The 7612-nt window shown below is 37.3% G+C and overlaps 1 pseudogene; it reads right to left on the bottom strand.

Annotated features, from left to right (window-relative positions):
* Positions 1-1596: 1596 nt before the first annotated feature.
* Positions 1597-6361, bottom strand: LOC139870469 (zinc finger BED domain-containing protein RICESLEEPER 4-like; annotated as a pseudogene).
* Between the last annotated feature and the right edge of the window lie 1251 nt (positions 6362-7612).

Genomic DNA, 7612 nt, shown 5'->3' with positions numbered 1-7612 from the left:
GAAAAGTGTCGTGAATCTTGCTGAGTTCTTATGGTAGTTTCAATCTGTATGCTACCGGTCCAATTCTCTCGGTAATCTCAAACGGTCAAATATATCTCGGACTTAACTTACCTCTTTTACCAAAACGCACTACACCCTTCCAAGGTGATACTTTGAGCATAACTTTGTCTCCAACCTGAAATTCCAAATCTTTCCTTCTAATATCGGCATAACTCTTTTGACGATCTCGTGCCATTTTCAGTCTCTCTTATATCTGCACGATCTTCTCAGTCGTTTCGTGTATAATCTCAGGACCATTCAATTGACTATCTCCTAACTCAGTCCAACATACAGGTGATCTGCACTTTCTGCCATACAGTGCTTCGAAAGGCGTTGCCTTTATACTTGCGTGATAACTATTGTTATAAGAGAACTCTACTAACGGTAGATGTCTATCCCATCCAATTCCAAAGTCAATAACTTACGCTTTCAACATATCTTCTAACGTTTGGATGGTTCTCTCGCTTTGACTATCGGTCTGCAGGTGATATGTTATACTCATGTTCCCATGGCATCTTGCAAAGCTTGCCAGAATCTAGATGTAAATCGGCACTCCATGTTGGGAAACCACTTCCTTTATATAGATCTGTGCCAACTTCTCCATCTTATCCGTTTCCTTAATTGGTAGAAAATGAGCAGACTTTGTGAGATGATCAATGATAACTAGGGCTGTAAACGAGCCAAGCCGAGCCCGAGCTTGGTAGTGTTTGAGCTCGGCACGTTTAGGTTTCAAAAAGCTCGAGCTCGAGCTCAACTCGATTCAAGCCTTAGGCTTTAAGCTCGAGCTCGGCTCGTCATTAATTCAAAAAGCTCGAGCTCGGGTCGTTATTTGATTAATTGAGCTTAAGCTAGAATTGAGCTCGGCTCATTAAGAAAAACCTGGAGCTCGTTAATAAATTTGTTACTGCTCATAATTTCATTCACAAAAAAAGTAAATAACATCCTCTAATTTAAGTACTCGTAATAAAGGAAAAGTTGATTATAAAAATTCATCACTTCTCATGGCATAGTACAAAAATTCAACATCATAACAAACATGCAAAATAAACCATACACGGAACAAAACAATCTGCACCAAAAGCAACTTTATGCAAGATCAAAAATATGTACGTCTCCATTCCAAGTTAAATAAGCTCCAAAGATGAATTACATGAAAAAGAACCCTGCATTAATAAAGATAAATTAGATATTAGTACTAATCTCAAATGACTTCTAAGCTTAAACTCAATAATACAAGTAAAAAGAAGAACATGTGTATAGAAACAGTTTAGTAAGTCAACAAAAACTATCAGACAATAAAATCTCTATGGGTAGTTCCTTCAAGTTTTGTTACCTTCAAGTTGAACGCTTCACATCAGGCAATAAAATCTCTATGGGTAGTTCCTCCAAAAAAAAAAAAATCAGCTAGTTACGAAAAAAAATACATACATATCATATACATATTAAGATCAAATAATGTACCTTGACTTTCTTCTTTAACTCAAACGTTCGTCTAACCCAATCACCTCCACAAAGCAACATTTCTACCATTTCAGGTGCTAACAATGATCGGAATGGTTAACTAACTCTACCTCCGGCGCTGAAAGTTGCCTCAGATGCAACTGTAGATATTGGAATAGCAAGTACATCCTTTGCCATTTTCGATAAAACAGGGAACTCCATCTTATGAATGTTCCACCACTCCAAAACATTAAACGAGTCCATTCCTCCTTGTAATATGTGTAACCCTTCATCATAATAGATTTGAAGTTCAGACACTTGTGGCTTCTGTAAATCTACTCCTTTAATAAATTTCTCATATTCTTGCCATCCCGTTCCATTTGAAGCGTATTCACTATACCTTTCATAGTTGCATCCTTTAGAATATCCAATGCCAATTGTAGCAGCTTCTTTCACCGATGCATCATGCATCTCCCTATACTCATTATACATATCCTCAAGTGCATCCTCCACTTCTTTAATGTTCTTGACAGCTTGATCTGGTGCATATAGAATATGGTATGACATTCCAGTTAACCATTTTTTGAATCTTGGATCGAGAACAGATGCAATAGCCATAAGTAAATGGCACTCCCCCCAATACTTGTAAAACTTTACCTTCATAGCTTTCACCATGTCACGAATAAACTGATCTTCGGACCTTGCACCATCATCCAATACTTGTTTAATTTTATAAACCTCAATAAGGTACAAATTGGCAGTAGGATAATGACTTCCTGAGATGATATTAGTGCACACCTATGAATAACAAAAAAGAAATTGCAATGAATCAACATTCTATTACTAAACCAAGTTTAAAAGAAATAGCAATGATATATAAATCAATTCTAAACCTTGAAAACTTTCAAAATTTCACAAACTTTTGCCACATTTTCCCAATCTTGTTCTGTTGGTAAGTTTTGAAATTTGATTTCATACTCTGCATAGCTAAAAAACACTTCAAAGTTAATAAATATTATGATGATAAAAACTTATACAATAAAAATGTATTATATAAAAATACAAACTTTAAAAATACCCTGGGAAAACATCTTTGAACTTAAGAGCCAGAGACAACATATCATATGTGGAGTTCCACCTTGTTGGAACATCAATCAATAACTTTCTATCATGTACTTTTAGTTGATGTGCAACATTCGCAAATGTTTGGGTTCTCGCCTCAGAGTAATTAATATACTTTACTGCTTCTCTAACTTCTTCGATAACATGATCGATCTTTGAAAGTCCATCTTTAACACAAATATTCAAGATATGTGCACAACATCTAACATGAAGCAACCTACCTTTGCAAGGAAGCTTTCTCTATAAGGAGAAATTTTTTCTCAAAGTCTCAACCACCCTGTCATTATATGACGCATTATCAACAGAGATAGAGAATACCTTATCCTCGATTCCCCAATCCTTCAAACATTTGTAAATGCCATCTGCAATATCGCGCCCAGTACGAGGAGGAGGAACATGAACAAAATTTAACACACGCTTATGTAATCTGTGACAAAAATATACAATTAGTTGTTAAAACTATAACCAAATAATTACTTAACAATAAATCATAAAAATCAAATTATTAATTAAAAATTCAATCAAACCTCCATTTATAATCAATAAAGTGTCCAGTTATGACCATGTACTCAATCCTTTGATGAGATGACTTCCAACAATCAGTTTTCAAACTGATAGTTGAAGTGGTATTTGTAAGGGCTTTCAACCTTTTTCTCTCATGCTCATAAACCTTGATACAATCTGCTTTTGTTGTTACCCTACTTACTTTCTCAAATAATGGATTAGCAGTCTTTATCATGAAAACAAACAAGTCATCTTCCACAACATTAAAAGGTTGCTCAGTTCCCATTATCCAGGATGCAATTGCTTCTCTCATCTTGTTAGGATCATACTTTACATTTGGTGGAATCAACGGAGAAGGCTTGTCATATTCCAAATCCGCAACAGCTTGAAAATTTAACATCTGTTGAGTTCTTTGATATTTTTGGCGTTTCAAACAATTCTCTAAGTGACGCCTATATGTTGATGTAGTGCCACTTTTTGACTTACCCAATTGTTTCTTACAATGAATGCACTCAACTTTTTCCAAGCCATTTTTAAGAGTGACAACAACAAATTCATCCCAGATACTCGAAGTCTTTCGACGCTTATTATTCACTGCCACTTCATCTTCCTCATTACAATTTTCTTCATTTCCCTCTCCAACACTTTCATGTTCACCCCCATTTATGTTATCTGGTTGATCACGAGTAGGAAGAACCTCACTTCCATCAAAACCTAATTTCACATAAGACTACAAGAGTACCACACTTTCATTTCTATAAAGCATAAATCGATATCAAGGTCTAAAAATATGAATCGATGTCAAAATTAATAATTAATTAAGTCTAACTATTATAAATAAGCATAACTGATGATTTAAATAGACTTGTTGCATGCAAACTTACATCGAGAAGCAAGGTGTTCCGGCGAAGTGACGACGAACATTTGAGAAGGAAGGTCCGAAGGTTAGGGCTGTAGGCTAAAGAAACTAATAGAATGAGAAAAAATATATGAGATATTAGTGTTTAATATTCAATTGGAAATCAAATCGTTTATTTGGATTTTGGGGAAAAGGAAACGTCAACATATTTAATTGGTTTTGGGATTTGGCGTGACACGTAAGAACTGAAATCAGAATACATGTTTCAAAATTTAATTTAATTTAGTATTAATTTTAACATATATTTTTAGTTTTTAATATAATAATATAAATTAAAAATTAAAAAATATATAAATATATTTAAGCTCATTTAGGCTCGCGAGCCTAATCGAGCTCGACATCTAAAGCTCGAGCTCGAGCTCATTTATTAAACGATCCCTAACTTAGGCTCGAGCTCGAGCTCGAGCTCGTTTAGGCTCGGCTCGAATCGAGTTTTTAACGAGCCGAGCTCGAGTAGCTCACGAGCCAGCTTGGCTCATTTATAGCCCTAATGATAACTCAAATCGTATCATAACCTCCCACAGTCTTGGGTAACTTAGTGATAAAATTCATAGTAATATTTTCCTACTTCCATTTGGGAATCTCTGGCTGTATCAGCAATCCTGACGGCTTCTGATGCTCAGCCTTGACTTTTGCGCAAGTCAAGCACTTACCAACATAGGTAGCGATATCAGCTTTCATGTTAGGCCACAAGTACAGTGCCTTAAGATATTGGTACATCTTGTCAGATCCAGGGTGAATAGAATACCTTGTCTTGTGTGCCTCATCTAGCACTAGTCCCCTTAATCCTCCAAACTTTGGTACCCAAATTCTGTCGATGAAATATCGGGTTCCATCTTCTCGAACATCTAATTTCTTATCCATTCCTTTGAGTGACTCAATAGCAACGTTCTCTTCTTTCAATGCCTCTAGCTGTGCATCGCGTATCTGAGAAGTAAGGTTCCTTCGAACAGTCATATTCAATGCTCTAACTCGGATGGGCTTAACCTTTTCCTTCATACTCAAGGCATCTGCAACTACATTAGCCTTGCCAGGATGATAGAAAATCTCGCAGTCGTAGTCATTCAATAGCTCAATCCAACATCTCTGCCTCTTATTAAGCTGTTTCTGATCGAAAATATGTTGTAAGCTCTTGTGATCTGTGAAAACAGTGAACTTAGTACCATACAAGTAATGTCTCCACATCTTCAGTGCAAAGACCACATCACCAAGTTCCAAATCGTGCATAGTGTAATTCTGTTTACGTATCTTCAATTGTCGTGATCCATATGCAATCATTTTCTTACGTTGCATCAACACGCAACCAAATCGCTTTCGTGAAGCATCACAATAAATCACGAAGTCCTCGGTTCCTTCGGGTAAAGACAAAATCGGTGCAGTAGTTAACTTCTCTTTTAACAACTGAAATGCAGACTCATGCAACTCTGTCCATTCATACTTCTTACCCTTGTGAGTCAATGCTGTTAACGGTCAGGCAATTGTAGAAAATCCCTCAATGAATCTTCTATAATAACTGGCGAGACCTAAGAATTATCGTATCTGCATTAGTGACTTAGGAATCTCCCATTTCTTAACCGTTTCTATCTTCGCAGGATCAACTTGAATACCATTGACACCTACGATATGATCCAAAAATTGCACTTCTCGCAGCCAAAATTCACACTTCAAAAATTTCGCGTACAACTGCTCCTTCCTGAGCATCTCTAGTAACAAAAGGAGATGTTGCTCATGTTCATCTACGTTCTTTGAATACTCCAGAATATCGTCAATAAACACAATAACAAACTTGTCCATATATGGCTTACACACACGGTTCATGAGATCCATGAACACAGCCGGTGCGTTCATCAATCCAAACGACATTACTGTAAACTCTTGATGTCCATAGCGTGTTCTAAATGCTGTCTTCGGTATATCTGTCTCTTTTACTTTCATCTGATGGTAACTTGACCTCAGATTGATCTTAGAGTAACATGCGGATCCTTGCAATTGATCAAACAAGTCATCAATCCTTGGCAACAGATACCTATTCTTGATAGTTAACTTATTCAGTTCCCTGTAGTCAATACAGAGCCTCATAGATCCATCCTTCTTCTTCACAAAAAGTACTGGAGCTCCCCAGGGCGAAGTACTCGGTTGAATGAATCCCCTGTCTAAAATCTCTTGTAGTTGACTAGACAGCTCTTGCAATTCTGGTGGTGCAAGTCTATACGGTGTGCACACCACTGGTGCTACTCTAGGTACTAAATCAATCTGGAATTCTACATCTCTATGCGGGGGTAATCCGGGTAACTCATCTAGAAAAACATCGAGAAAATTCTCTAACAATCGGCACATCTTCGAGTTTCTTACCTTCAGATTCAGTTTTGCTCACGTGAACCAGCATAGCAAGACACCCCTTTCTTATGTGTTTCTGAGCCTTCAAACAGTTAATAAAGTGTAACGGTGTATTGCTTCACTCTCCATACACCATCAAAGGTTCATCTTCGGTAACAGGTATAATAATCGCTTTCTGATGACAAACAATGTCGTCTCTATTCTCAGCTAACCAGTCCATTCCAACCACGAGGTTGAAACTTCCTAGCTTAATCAGTATCACATATATTCTAAACATCGCTCCAGCCAAAACCAAAGTACAATCACGATAGACCTTATCAACTCTCATTAGATTACCATTCCCTAGTTCTATAGAGTACAAGTTTTCTAATGATGATTTCTTAAGATTATGGAAAAAATCTCTAGACACAAAGCTTCTATCAGCTCCAGAATCAAAAAGTACATAAGCATGATGATTATCGAGTAGAAACATACCCGTGACTAGCTTAGGATCATCACGATCCTCCTTGGAGTTGATGTTAAAAGCTCTTCCTCTAGCAGGTTCAGCACTCTTACTTGCAGTCGGACAATCCTTCCTAAAGTGACCAACTTTTTCGCACCCATAACACATATTCGAACCAACTCTACATTCTGCAGCTAAGTGTCCATTCTTCTTACACTTATCACACCTCTTTAGGCAATCTCCCGGATGATGCCTATTGCATTTAGCACACAACGTCCATCTTCCCTTATAGCCAGAACTTGTATTTGGAGTAGCAGTGTTGCTCTTGGCAGTATCTTGCTTCTTAAAGGGCTGCTGGTTGTAGTTCTTCCCAGAGTTATTATTGTTACTATTCCACTTTCTCTTGTTGTCATAAGTCTTAGTCTCAGTTGTCGCAAGAGTCTTTCCTCGATGCTCAACTTGATCTATCAACTCATTAGCCATTTCAACGGCCTCTTGAATAGTCCTTGGCTTCATTGTAGTCACACCGCTCTGGATGTTATTAGTTAATCCTTTTACATACAAAGTGATCTTTCGGCGTTCGGGAGTAACCATATTCGGGCACATAAGAGCAAGTACGAAGAATCTCCTATTATAGCTGGCTAAGTCAGTGCCAACTAGCTTCAAGTTCTAGAGTTCCCACTCCATCTTAACAATCTCAGTATAAGAATAATACTCCTCGATCATCCTTTGTTTCAAATCCTCCCATGAAGTCTCAAAAGCCTGATCCATACCTACAGACTTTGCATACGTATTCCACCATGTTAAAG

This window comes from Rutidosis leptorrhynchoides, chromosome 10, assembly GCF_046630445.1.
Source record: "Rutidosis leptorrhynchoides isolate AG116_Rl617_1_P2 chromosome 10, CSIRO_AGI_Rlap_v1, whole genome shotgun sequence".
Taxonomy (NCBI): Eukaryota; Viridiplantae; Streptophyta; class Magnoliopsida; order Asterales; family Asteraceae; genus Rutidosis; species Rutidosis leptorrhynchoides.
Note: the sequence above shows the minus strand (reverse complement) of the source record. Positions and strands in the feature narration are given on the sequence as shown.